Genomic DNA, 14,359 nt, shown 5'->3' with positions numbered 1-14,359 from the left:
TTTTAATTTCCCTAAGCTATAGGACCATAAGTGGAAGTGCCCTAGGCTCTGTTGCTTTGTTTTTTAGATGTTTCAGGAAACACCATACACTTCTCCAGAGTGGCTCTTGGCAATTTACATCCTGCCCATGAGCATAACAAGGCTCCCACGTCTCCATGGCCTGTCCTGCCTTTCTGGATTTTACACTTTTTTCAGATGTCCCTTTTGACCGGGGGGCAGTGAGACTTCATTGTAGTGCAGATTTCCTTTGCAAGCTTGCTTGCTTGGCCAAAAAGGGCCTATGTGTTTTTTCCTGAATATATTCAGGAAAGAACGCATACGCCCTTTTTGGCCAAGTGCATCATTGTGGACATTCTGCCTCTTTTCCTATGCTTTACATGCAATTCCAGTCTACCTCCTGAAATCGGTTTCCTGCAATTCTGCCCCGCTTTCAAGTCCTCTTGGCAGCCTTACTTCAATACATTTTTGGACGATAGCTGTCATTTATAACTCTGCAGGTTTGTGAATGACAGTGCCCCTGAGCTCCTTTCTTCAACTCGCTGTCTTGTGAGCTGGCCGCAACAGCGCAGGATTTCTTCAGGCCCTAGTGTGGTTCCGGCATGGCACACTGAGCCTTTGGTTAATTCCTCTTCCTGGTGGGAAATGAGAGTTAAATTTCCCCGTCCAGACACCTCCAGCTAGTCTCTCATTGGTTCTCCCTATTCCTGTTCATTTTCCGCAGAAATTGCAAACTGGGCCAAACAGGAGTTTAAAGGCACTGACTCTCCAAGTGGGGAGAGTGTTAGTAAAGCGTCTGGAATGTTGCACCCGAGTACCGGGGGATGAAAACTGAGTCACATTTGAATACGTTTCCCGAAAACACGGTGGATCATACTCTGGGTTCCACATGCATGTTTTAGCTGAAGGAAGAATCCCTTAAACCTGGAGAGTTGAGACCCATGGAATGGGTACCATGCAATATGACTTCAAAGGGTCTGCATTTGCTCACCGATCCTCACCAATCCTATCACTGCTGCGTTTATGCCGCTGTACACACGCTTGATTCTCTTTCGGAGACATATAAATCCATAGGTTTTAAGATTCTTACTAGTCAGGTATATTCTTAGGCGTTTAATATGGGGTGTTGAGTCCACTTCGTTGAGCAAGGAGTAGCTCTTGTCTATTACATATTTGGCTTATGGAACGGTATCTGTGCTAATTTCAATCTCTGGTTTTATGCAGCACCCCAACTCACCTTTCCCATTAAGGAAGCATAAGTTGGTTTTCTACATTTGAGACCCTGTTCTGTTTTGTAATTCAGTTCCTGTGTAGCCAAGTTTACATTCCATGTAGTAGTGACATCTTATGATGTTTCTTTTTCTCTGTGACTTATTTCACTTAGAATCATCGTACCTGAATCCACTCATTATGCTGCTACGGGCCTGATGACATAGATTTCATTGCTGAGTGATATTACATTGTACATAAGTACCACAACTTCTTTATCCATTTTTCGCTTTCTGTGATATTGAAGTTGTACCGTAAACGAGGTTCTTGTAAACAGAGCCGTCCCAAACTGTGGGGTGGCTGTGTCTTTTTGATTTTAATTTCCCTAAGCTATAGGACCATAAGTGGAAGTGCCCTAGGCTCTGTTGTTTTGTTTTGTAGATGTTTCAGGAAACACCATACACTTCTCCAGAGTGGCTGTTTGCAATTTACAACCCACCCATGAGCATAACAAGGCTCCCAGTTCTCCATGGCCTGTCCTGCCTTTCTGGATTTTACACTTTTTTCAGGTGGCCCTTTTGACCAGGGGGCAGTGAGACTTCATTGTAGTGCAGATTTCCTTTGCAAGCTTGCTTGCTTGGCCAAAAAGGGCGTATGCGTTTTTTCCTGAATATATTCAGGAAAAAACGCATACGCCCTTTTTGGCCAAGTGCATCATTGTGGACGTTCTGCCTCTTTTCCTATGCTTTACATGCAATTCCAGTCTACCTCCTGAAATCGGTTTCCTGCAATTCTGCCCCGCTTTCAAGTCCTCTTGGCAGCCTTACTTGAATATATTTTTGAACGATAGCTGTCATTTATAACTCTGCAGGTTTGTGAATGACAGTGCCCCTGAGCTCCTTTCTTCAACTTGCTTTCTTGTGAGCTGGCCGCAACACCGCAGGATTGCTTCAGGCCCTAGTGTGGTTCCGGCACGGCACGCTGAGCCTTTGGTTAATTCCTCTTCCTGGTGGGAAATGAGAGTTAAATTTCCCCGTCCAGATACCTCCAGCTAGTCTCTCATTGGTTCTCCCTATTCCTCTTCATTTTCCGCAGAAATTGCAAACTGGGCCAAACAGGAGGTTAAAGGCACTGACTCTCCAAGCGGGGAGAGTGTTAGTAAACCGTCTGGAATGTTGCACCCGAGTACCGGGGGACGAAAACTGAGACACATTTGAACACGTTTCCCGATCACACGGTGGATCATACTCTGGGTTCCACATGCATGTTTTAGCTGAAGGAAGAATCCCTTAAACCTAGGGATTTGAGACCCATGGAAGGGTTACCATGCAACATGACTTCAAAGGGTCTGCATTTGCTCACCGATCCTCACCAATCCTATCACTGCTGCGTTTATGCCGCTGTACACACGCTTGATTCTCTTTCGGAGACATAGAAATCCATAGGTTTTAAGATTCTTACTAGTCAGGTATATTCTTAGGCGTTTAATATGGGGTGTTGAGTCCACTTCGTTGAGCAAGGAGTAGGTCTTGTCTATTACATATTTGGCTTATGGAACGGTATCTGTGCTAATTTCAATCTCTGGTTTTATGCAGCACCTCAACTCACCTTTCCCCTTAAGCAAGCATAAGTTGGTTTTCTACATTTGAGACACTGTTCCGTTTTGTAATTCAGTTCCTGTGTAGCCAAGTTTACATTCCGTGTAGTAGTGATATCTTATTACGTTTCTTTTTCTCCGTGACTTATTTCACTTAGAATCATCGTACCTGAATCCACTCGTTATGCTGCTACGGGCCTGATGACATAGATTTCATTGCTGAGTGATATTGCATTGTACGTAAGTACCACAACTTCTTTATCCATTTTTCGCTTTCTCCGATATTGAACTTATACCGTAAACGAGGTTCTTGTAAACAGAGCCGTCCCAAACTTTGGGGTGGCTGTGTCTTTTTGATTTTAATTTCCCTAAGCTATAGGACCATAAGTGGAAGTGCCCTAGGCTCTGTTGCTTTGTTTTTTAGATGTTTCAGGAAACACCATACACTTCTCCAGAGCGGCTCTTGGCAATTTACATCCTGCCCATGAGCATAACAAGGCTCCCACGTCTCCATGGCCTGTCCTGCCTTTCTGGATTTTACACTTTTTTCAGATGTCCCTTTTGACCGGGGGGCAGTGAGACTTCATTGTAGTGCAGATTTCCTTTGCAAGCTTGCTTGCTTGGCCAAAAAGGGCCTATGTGTTTTTTCCTGAATATATTCAGGAAAGAACGCATACGCCCTTTTTGGCCAAGTGCATCATTGTGGACATTCTGCCTCTTTTCCTATGCTTTACATGCAATTCCAGTCTACCTCCTGAAATCGGTTTCCTGCAATTCTGCCCCGCTTTCAAGTCCTCTTGGCAGCCTTACTTCAATACATTTTTGGACGATAGCTGTCATTTATAACTCTGCAGGTTTGTGAATGACAGTGCCCCTGAGCTCCTTTCTTCAACTCGCTGTCTTGTGAGCTGGCCGCAACAGCGCAGGATTTCTTCAGGCCCTAGTGTGGTTCCGGCATGGCACACTGAGCCTTTGGTTAATTCCTCTTCCTGGTGGGAAATGAGAGTTAAATTTCCCCGTCCAGACACCTCCAGCTAGTCTCTCATTTGTTCTCCCTATTCCTGTTCATTTTCCGCAGAAATTGCAAACTGGGCCAAACAGGAGTTTAAAGGCACTGACTCTCCAAGTGGGGAGAGTGTTAGTAAAGCGTCTGGAATGTTGCACCCGAGTACCGGGGGATGAAAACTGAGTCACATTTGAATACGTTTCCTGAAAACACGGTGGATCATACTCTGGGTTCCACATTCATGTTTTAGCTGAAGGAAGAATCCCTTAAACCTGGAGAGTTGAGACCCATGGAATGGGTACCATGCAATATGACTTCAAAGGGTCTGCATTTGCTCACCGATCCTCACCAATCCTATCACTGCTGCGTTTATGCCGCTGTACACACGCTTGATTCTCTTTCGGAGACATATAAATCCATAGGTTTTAAGATTCTTACTAGTCAGGTATATTCTTAGGCGTTTAATATGGGGTGTTGAGTCCACTTCGTTGAGCAAGGAGTAGCTCTTGTCTATTACATATTTGGCTTATGGAACGGTATCTGTGCTAATTTCAATCTCTGGTTTTATGCAGCACCCCAACTCACCTTTCCCCTTAAGGAAGCATAAGTTGGTTTTCTACATTTGAGACCCTGCTCTGTTTTGTAATTCAGTTCCTGTGTAGCCAAGTTTACATTCCATGTAGTAGTGACATCTTATGATGTTTCTTTTTCTCTGTGACTTATTTCACTTAGAATCATCGTACCTGAATCCACTCATTATGCTGCTACGGGCCTGATGACATAGATTTCATTGCTGAGTGATATTACATTGTACATAAGTACCACAACTTCTTTATCCATTTTTCGCTTTCTGTGATATTGAAGTTGTACCGTAAACGAGGTTCTTGTAAACAGAGCCGTCCCAAACTGTGGGGTGGCTGTGTCTTTTTGATTTTAATTTCCCTAAGCTATAGGACCATAAGTGGAAGTGCCCTAGGCTCTGTTGCTTTCTTTTTTAAATGTTTCAGGAAAAACCGTAAACTTCTCCAGAGTGGCTGTTGGCAATTTACATCCCGCCCATGAGCATAACAAGGCTCTCAGTTCTCCATGGCCTGTCCTGCTTTCTGGATTTTACACTTTTTTCAGATGGGCTTTTGACCGGGAGGCAGTGAGACTTCATTGTAGTGCAGATTTCCTTTGCAAGCTTGCTTGCTTGGCCAAAAAGGGCGTATGCGTTTTTTCCTGAATATATTCAGGAAAAAACGCATACGCCCTTTTTGGCCAAGTGCATCATTGTGGACGTTCTGCCTCTTTTCCTATGCTTTACATGCAATTCCAGTCTACCTCCTGAAATCGGTTTCCTGCAATTCTGCCCCACTTTCAAGTCCTCTTGGCAGCCTTACTTCTATATATTTTTGGACGATAGCTGTCATTTATAACTCTGCAGGTTTGTGAATGACAGTGCCCCTGAGCTCCTTTCTTCAACTCGCTTTCTTGTGAGCTGGCCGCAACACCACTGCATTGCTTCAGGCCCTAGTGTGGTTCCAGCATGGCACGCTGAGCCTTTGGTTAATTCCTCTTCCTGGTGGGAAATGAGAGTTAAATTTGCCCGTCCAGACACCTCCAGCTAGTTTCTCATTGGTTCTCCCTATTCCTGTTCATTTTCCGCAGAAATTGCAAACTGGGCCAATCAGGAGGTTAAAGGCACTGACTCTCCAAGTGGAGAGAGTGTTAGTAAAGCATCTGGAATGTTGCACCCGAGTACCAGGGGACGAAAACTGAGACACCTTTGAACACGTTTCCGGATCACAAGTTGGATCATACTCTGGGTTCCACATGCACGTTTTAGCTGAAGGAAGAATCCCTTAAACCTGGAGAGTTGAGACCCATGGAATGGGTACCATGCAATATGACTTCAAAGGGTCTGCATTTGCTCACCGAACCTCACCAATCCTATCACTGCTGCGTTTATGCCGCTGTACACACGCTTGATTCTCTTTCGGAGACATATAAATCCATAGGTTTTAAGATTCTTACTAGTCAGGTATATTCTTAGGCGTTTAATATGGGGTGTTGAGTCCACTTCGTTGAGCAAGGAGTAGCTCTTGTCTATTACATATTTGGCTTATGGAACGGTATCTGTGCTAATTTCAATCTCTGGTTTTATGCAGCACCCCAACTCACCTTTCCCCTTAAGGAAGCATAAGTTGGTTTTCTACATTTGAGACCCTGTTCTGTTTTGTAATTCAGTTCCTGTGTAGCCAAGTTTACATTCCATGTAGTAGTGACATCTTATGATGTTTCTTTTTCTGTGTGACTTATTTCACTTAGAATCATCGTACCTGAATCCACTCATTATGCTGCTACGGGCCTGATGACATAGATTTCATTGCTGAGTGATATTGCATTGTACATAAGTACCACAACTTCTTTATCCATTTTTCGCTTTCTGCGATATTGAAGTTGTACCGTAAACGAGGTTCTTGTAAACAGAGCCGTCCCAAACTTTGGGGTGGCTGTGTCTTTTTGATTTTAATTTCCCTAAGCTATAGGACCATAAGTGGATGTGCCCTAGGCTCTGTTGCTTTGTTTTGTAGATGTTTCAGGAAACACCATACACTTCTCCAGAGTGGCTGTTTGCAATTTACAACCCACCCATGAGCATAACAAGGCTCCCAGTTCTCCATGGCCTGTCCTGCCTTTCTGGATTTTACACTTTTTTCAGGTGGCCCTTTTGACCAGAAGGCAGTGAGACTTCATTGTAGTGCAGATTTCCTTTGCAAGCTTGCTTGCTTGGCCAAAAAGAGCGTATGCGTTTTTTCCTGAATATATTCAGGAAAAAACGCATACGCCCTTTTTGGCCAAGTGCATCATTGTGGACGTTCTGCCTCTTTTCCTATGCTTTACATGCAATTCCAGTCTACCTCCTGAAATCGGTTTCCTGCAATTCTGCCCCGCTTTCAAGTCCTCTTGGCAGCCTTACTTCAATATATTTTTGGACGATAGCTGTCATTTATAACTCTGCAGGTTTGTGAATGACAGTGCCCCTGAGCTCCTTTCTTCAACTTGCTTTCTTGTGAGCTGGCCGCAACACCGCAGGATTGCTTCAGGCCCTAGTGTGGTTCTGGCACGGCACGCTGAGCCTTTGGTTAATTCCTCTTCCTGGTGGGAAATGAGAGTTAATTTTTTCCGTCCAGACACCTCCAGCTAGTCTCTCATTGGTTCTCCCTATTCCTCTTCATTTTCCGCAGAAATTGCAAACTGGGCCAAACAGGAGGTTAAAGGCACTGACTCTCCAAGCGGGGAGAGTGTTAGTAAACCGTCTGGAATGTTGCACCCGAGTACCGGGGGACGAAAACTGAGACACATTTGAACACGTTTCCCGATCACACGGTGGATCATACTCTGGGTTCCACATGCATGTTTTAGCTGAAGGAAGAATCCCTTAAACCTGGGGATTTGAGACCCATGGAAGGGTTACCATGCAACATGACTTCAAAGGGTCTGCATTTGCTCACCGATCCTCAACAATCCTATCACTGCTGCGTTTATGCCGCTGTACACACGCTTGATTCTCTTTCGGGACATAGAAATCCATAGGTTTTAAGATTCTTACTAGTCAGGTATATTCTTAGGCGTTTAATATGGGGTGTTGAGTCCACTTCGTTGAGCAAGGAGTAGGTCTTGTCTATTACATATTTGGCTTATGGAACGGTATCTGTGCTAATTTCAATCTCTGGTTTTATGCAGCACCCCAACTCACCTTTCCCCTTAAGCAAGCATAAGTTGATTTTCTACATTTGAGACCCTGTTCTGTTTTGTAATTCAGTTCCTGTGTAGCCAAGTTTACATTCCGTGTAGTAGTGATATCTTATTACGTTTCTTTTTCTCCGTGACTTATTTCACTTAGAATCATCGTACCTGAATCCACTCGTTATGCTGCTACGGGCCTGATGACATAGATTTCATTGCTGAGTGATATTGCATTGTACGTAAGTACCACAACTTCTTTATCCATTTTTCGCTTTCTGCGATATTGAACTTGTACCGTAAACGAGGTTCTTGTAAACAGAGCCGTCCCAAACTTTGGGGTGGCTGTGTCTTTTTGATTTTAATTTCCCTAAGCTATAGGACCATAAGTGGAAGAGCCCTAGGCTCTGTTGCTTTCTTTTGTACATGTTTCAGGAAACACCATACACTTCTCCAGAGTGGCTGTTGGCAATTTACATCCCATCCATCAGCACAACAAGGCCTCCAGTTCTCCATGGCCTGTCCTGTCTTTCTGGATTTTATATATTTTTCAGATGGCCCTTTTGACCGGGGGGCAGTGAGACTTCTTTGTAGTGCAGATTTCCTTTGCAAGCTTGCTTCTTTGGCCAAAAAGGGCGTATGCGTTTTTTCCTGAATATATTCAGGAAAAAATGCATACGCCCTTTTTGGCCAAGTGCATCATTGTGGACGTTCTGCCTCTTTTCCTATGCTTTACATGCAATTCCAGTCTACCTCCTGAAATCGGTTTCCTGCAATTCTGCCCCGCTTTCAAGTCCTCTTGGCAGCCTTACTTCAATATATTTTTGGACGATAGCTGTCATTTATAACTCTGCAGGTTTGTGAATGACAGTGCCCCTGAGCTCCTTTCTTCAACTCGCTTTCTTGTGAGCTGGCCGCAACACCGCAGGACTGCTTCAGGCCCTAGTGTGGTTCTGGCACGGCACGCTGAGCCTTTGCTTAATTCCTCTTCCTGGTGGGAAATGAGAGTTAAATTTGCCCGTCCAGACACCTCCAGCTAGTCTCTCATTGGTTTTCCCTATTCCTCTTCATTTTCCGCAGAAATTGCAAACTGGGCCAAACAGGAGGTTAAAGGCACTGACTCTCCATGTGGGGAGAGTGTTTGTAAAGCGTCTGGAATGTTGCACCCGAGTACCGGGGGACGAAAACTGAGTCACATTTGAACACGTTTCCCGATCACACGATGGATCATTCTCTGGGTTCCACATGTTGCTTTAGCTGAAGGAAGAATCCCTTAAACCTGGAGAGTTGAGACCCATGGAATGGGTACCATGCAATTTGACTTCAAAGGGTCTGCATTTGCTCACCGATCCTCACCAATCCTATCACTGCTGTGTTTATGCCGCTGTACACACGCTTGATTCTCTTTCGGAGACATATAAATCCATAGGTTTTAAGATTCTTACTAGTCAGGTATATTCTTAGGCGTTTAATATGGGGTGTTGAGTCCACTTCGTTGAGCAAGGAGTAGCTCTTGTCTATTACATATTTGGCTTATGGAACGGTATCTGTGCTAATTTCAATCTCTGGTTTTATGCAGCACCCCAACTCACCTTATCCCTTAAGTAAGCATAAGTTGGTTTTCTACATTTGAGACCCTGTTCTGTTTTGTAATTCAGTTCCTGTGTAGCCAAGTTTACATTCCGTGTAGTAGTGATATCTTATGATGTTTCTTTTTCTGTGTGACTTATTTCACTTAGAATCATCGTACCTGAATCCACTCATTATGCTGCTATGGGCCTGATGACATAGATTTCATTGCTGAGTGATATTGCATTGTACGTAAGTACCACAACTTCTTTATCCATTTTTCGCTTTCTGTGATATTGAACTTATACCGTAAACGAGGTTCTTGTAAACAGAGCCGTCCCAAACTTTGGGGTGGCTGTGTCTTTTTGATTTTAATTTCCCTAAGCTATAGGACTATAAGTGGAAGTGCCCTAGGCTCTGTTGCTTTGTTTTTTAGATGTTTCAGGAAACACCATACACTTCTCCAGAGTGGCTCTTGGCAATTTACATCCTGCCCATGAGCATAACAAGGCTCCCACGTCTCCATGGCCTGTCCTGCCTTTCTGGATTTTACACTTTTTTCAGATGGCCCTTTTGACCGGGGGGCAGTGAGACTTCACTTTAGTGCAGATTTCCTTTGTAAGCTTGCTTGGTTGACCAAAAAGGGCGTATGCGTTTTTTCCTGAATATATTCAGGAAAAAACGCATACGCCCTTTTTGGCCAAGTGCATCATTGTGGACGTTCTGCCTCATTTGCTATGCTTTACATGCAATTCCAGTCTACCTCCTGAAATCGGTTTCCTGCAATTCTGCCCCGCTTTCAAGTCCTCTTGGCAGCCTTACTTCAATATATTTTTGGACGATAGCTGTCATTTATAACTCTGCAGGTTTGTGAATGACAGTGCCCCTGAGCTCCTTTCTTCAACTCGCTTTCTTGTGAGCTGGCCGCAACACCGCAGGATTGCTTCAGGCTCCAGTGTTGTTCCGGCATGGCACGCTGAGCCTTTGGTTAATTCCTCTTCCTGGTGGGAAATGAGAGTTAAATTTGCCCGTCCAGACACCTCCAGCTAGTCTCTTATTGGTTCTCCCTATTCCTGTTCATTTTAAGCAGAAATTGCAAACTGGGCCAAACAGGAAGTTAAAGGCACTGACTCTCCAAGTGGGGAGAGTGTTAGTAAAGCGTCTGGAATGTTGCATCCGAGTACCAGGGGACGAAAACTGAGACACCTTTGAACACGTTTCCCGATCACACGGTGGATCATACTCTGGGTTCCACATGCATGTTTTACCTGAAGGAAGAATCCCTTAAACCTGGAGAGTTGAGACCCATGGAATGGGTACCATGCAATATGACTTCAAAGGGTCTGCATTTGCTCACCGAACCTCACCAATCCTATCACTGCTGCGTTTATGCCGCTGTACACATGCTTGATTCTCATTCAGAGACATAAATCCATAGGTTTTAAGATTCTTACTAGTCAGGTATATTCTTAGGCGTTTAATATGGGGTGTAGAGTCCACTTCGTTGAGCAAGGAGTAGCTCTTGTCTATTACATATTTGGCTTATGGAACGGTATCTGTGCTAATTTCAATCTCTGGTTTTATGCAGCACTCCAACTCACCTTTCCCCTTAAGCAAGCATAAGTTGGTTTTCTACATTTGAGACCCTGTTCTGTTTTGTAATTCAGTTCCTGTGTAGCCAAGTTTACATTCCGTGTAGTAGTGATATCTTATGATGTTTCTTTTTCTCTGTGACTTATTTCACTTGGAATCATCGTACCTGAATCCACTCATTATGCTGCTATGGGCCTGATGACATAGATTTCATTGCTGAGTGATATTGCATTGTACATAAGTACCACAACTTCTTTATCCATTTTTCGCTTTCTGCTATATTGAACTTGTACTGTAAACGAGGTTCTTGTAAACAGAGCCATCCCAAACTTTGGGGTGGCTGTGTCTTTTTGATTTTAATTTCCCTAAGCTATAGGACCATAAGTGGAATGGCCCTAGGCTCTGTTGCTTTGTTTTTTAGATGTTTCAGGAAACACCATACACTTCTCCAGAATGGCTGTGGGCAATTTACATCCCGCCCATCAGCATAACAAGGCTCCCAGTTCTCCATGGCCTGTCCTGCCTTTCTGGATTTTACACTTTTTTCAGATGGCCCTTTTGACCGGGGGGCAGTGAGACTTCATTGTAGTGCAGATTTCCTTTGCAAGCTTGTTTGGTTGAACAAAAAGGGCGTATGCCTTTTTTTTCTTGAATATATTCAGGAAAAATCGCATACGCCCTTTTTGGCCAAGTGCATCATTGTGGACGTTCTGCCTCATTTGCTATGCTTTACATGCAATTCCTGTCTACCTCCTGCAATCCCTTTCCTGCAATTCTGCCCCACTTTCACGTCCTCTTGGCAGCTTTACTTCAATATATTTTTGGACGATAGCTGTCATTTATAACTCTGCAGGTTTGTGAATGACAGTGCCCCTGACCTCCTTTCTTCAACTCGCTTTCTTGTGAGCTGGCTGCAACACCGCAGGATTGCTTCAGGCCCTACTGTGGTTCCGGCATGGCATGCTGAGCCTTTGGTTAATTCCTCTTCCTGGTGGGAAATGAGAGTTAAATTTGCCCGTCCAGACACCTCCAGCTAGTCTCTCATTGGTTCTCCCTATTCCTGTTCATTTTCCGTATAAATTGCAAACTGGGCCAAACAGGAGGTTAAAGGCACTGACTCTCCAAGTGGGGAGAGTGTTAGTAAAGCGTCTGGAATGTTGCACCCGAGTACCAGGGGACGAAAAATGAGACACCTTTGAACACGTTTCCCAATCACACGGTGGATCATACTCTGGGTTCCACATGCATGTTTTAGCTGAAGGAAGAATCCCTTAAACCTGGAGAGTTGAGACCCATGGAATGGGTACCATGCTATATGACTTCAAAGGGTCTGCATTTGCTCACCGAACCTCACCAATCCTATCACTGCTGCGTTTATGCCACTGTACACACGCTTGATTCTCTTTTGGAGCATATAAATCCATAGGTTTTAAGATTCTTACTTGTCAGGTATATTCTTAGGCGTTTAATATGGGGTGTTGAGTCCACTTCGTTGAGCAAGGAGTAGCTCTTGTCTATTACATATTTGGCTTATGGAACGGTATCTGTGCTAATTTCAATCTCTAGTTTTATGCAGCACCCCAACTCACCTTTCCCCTTAAGCAAGCATAAGTTGGTTTTCTTCTTTGGAGACCCTGTTTTGTTTTGTAATTCAGTTCCTGTGTAGCCAAGTTTACATTCCGTGTAGTAGTGATATCTTATGACGTTTCTTTTTCTGTGTGACTTATTTCACTTAGAATCATCGTATCTGAATCCACTCATTATGCTGCTACGGGCCTGATGACATAGATTTCATTGCTGAGTGATATTGCATTGTACGTAAGTACCACAAGTTCTTTAGCCATTTTTCACGTTCTGTGATATTGAACTTGTAACGTAAACGAGGTTCTTGTAAACAGAGCCGTCCCAAACATTGGGGTGGCTGTGTCTTTTAGATTTTAATTTCCCTAAGCTATAGGACCATAAGTGGAAGTGCACTAGGCTCTGTTGCCTTGTTTTTTAGATGTTTCAGGAAACACCATACACTTCTCCAGTGTGGCTGTTGGCAATTTACATCCCGCCCATCAGCATAACAAGGCTCCCAGTTCTCCATGGCCTGTCCTGCCTTTCTGGATTTTACACTTTTTTCAGATGGCCCTTTTGACCGGGGGGCAGTGAGACTTCATTGTAGTGCAGATTTCCTTTGCAAGCTTGCTTCTTTGGCCAAAAAGGGCGTATGCGTTTTTTCCTGAATATATTCAGGAAAAAATGCATACACCCTTTTTGGCCAAGTGCATCATTGTGGACGTTCTACCTCTTTTCCTATGCTTTACATGCAATTCCAGTCTACCTCCTGAAATCGGTTTCCTGCAATTCTGCCCCGCTTTCAAGTCCTCTTGGCAGCCTTACTTCAATATATTTTTGAACGATAGCTGTCATTTATAACTCTGCAGGTTTGTGAATGACAGTGCCCCTGAGCTCCTTTCTTCAACTCGCTTTCTTGTGAGCTGGCCGCAACACCGCAGGATTGCATCAGGCCCCAGTGTGGTTCCGGCATGGCACGCTGAGCCTTTGGTTAATTCCTCTTCCTGGTGGGAAATGAGAGTTAACTTTGCCCGTCCAGACACCTCCAGCTAGTCTCTCATTGGTTCTCCCTATTCCTGTTCATTTTCCGTATAAATTGCAAACTGGGCCAAACAGGAGGTTAAAGGCACTGACTCTCCAAGTGGGGAGAGTGTTACTAAAGCGTCTGGAATGTTGCACCCGAGTACCAGGGGAAGAAAACTGAGACACCTTTGAACACGTTTCCCGATCACACGGTGGATCATACTCTGGGTTCCACATGCATGTTTTAGCTGAAGGAAGAATCCCTTAAACCTGAAGAGTTGAGACCCATGGAATGGGTACCATGCAATATGACTTCAAAGGGTCTGCATTTGCTCACCGATCCTCACCAATCCTATCACTGCTGCGTTTATGCCACTGTACACACGCTTGATTCTCTTTCGGAGACATATAAATCCATAGGTTTTAAGATGCTTACTAGTCAGGTATATTCTTAGGCGTTTAATATGGGGTGTTGAGTCCACTTCGTTGAGCAAGGAGTAGCTCTTGTCTATTACATATTTGGCTTATGGAACGGTATCTGTGCTAATTTCAATGTCTGGTTTTATGCAGCACCCCAACTCACCTTTCCCCTTCAGCAAGCATAAGTTGGTTTCCTACATTTGAGACCCTGTTCTGTTTTGTAATTCAGTTCCTGTGTAGCCAAGTTTACATTCCGTGTAGTAGTGATATCTTATGATGTTTCTTTTTCTGTGTGACTTATGTCACTTCGAATCATCGTACCTGAATCCACTCATTATGCAGCTACGGGCCTGATGACATAGATTTCATTGCTGAGTGATATTGCATTGTACATAAGTACCACAACTTCTTTATCCATTTTTCACTTTCTGCGATATTGAATTTGTACCGTAAACGAGGTTCTTGTAAACAGAGCCGTCCCAAACTTTGGGGTGGCTGTGTCTTTTTGATTTTAATTTCCCTAAGCTATAGGACCATAAGTGGAAGTGCCCTAGGCTCTGTTGCTTTGTTTTTTAGATGTTTCAGGAAACACCATACACTTCTCCAGAGTGGCTGTTGGCAATTTACATCCCGCCCATCAGCATAACAAGGAT

The sequence above is a fragment of the Pseudorca crassidens genome, chromosome 4, assembly GCF_039906515.1.
Source record: "Pseudorca crassidens isolate mPseCra1 chromosome 4, mPseCra1.hap1, whole genome shotgun sequence".
Taxonomy (NCBI): domain Eukaryota; kingdom Metazoa; phylum Chordata; class Mammalia; order Artiodactyla; family Delphinidae; genus Pseudorca; species Pseudorca crassidens.
The sequence above is the reverse complement of the archived record's forward strand: the minus strand, read 5'-3'. Positions refer to the sequence as shown.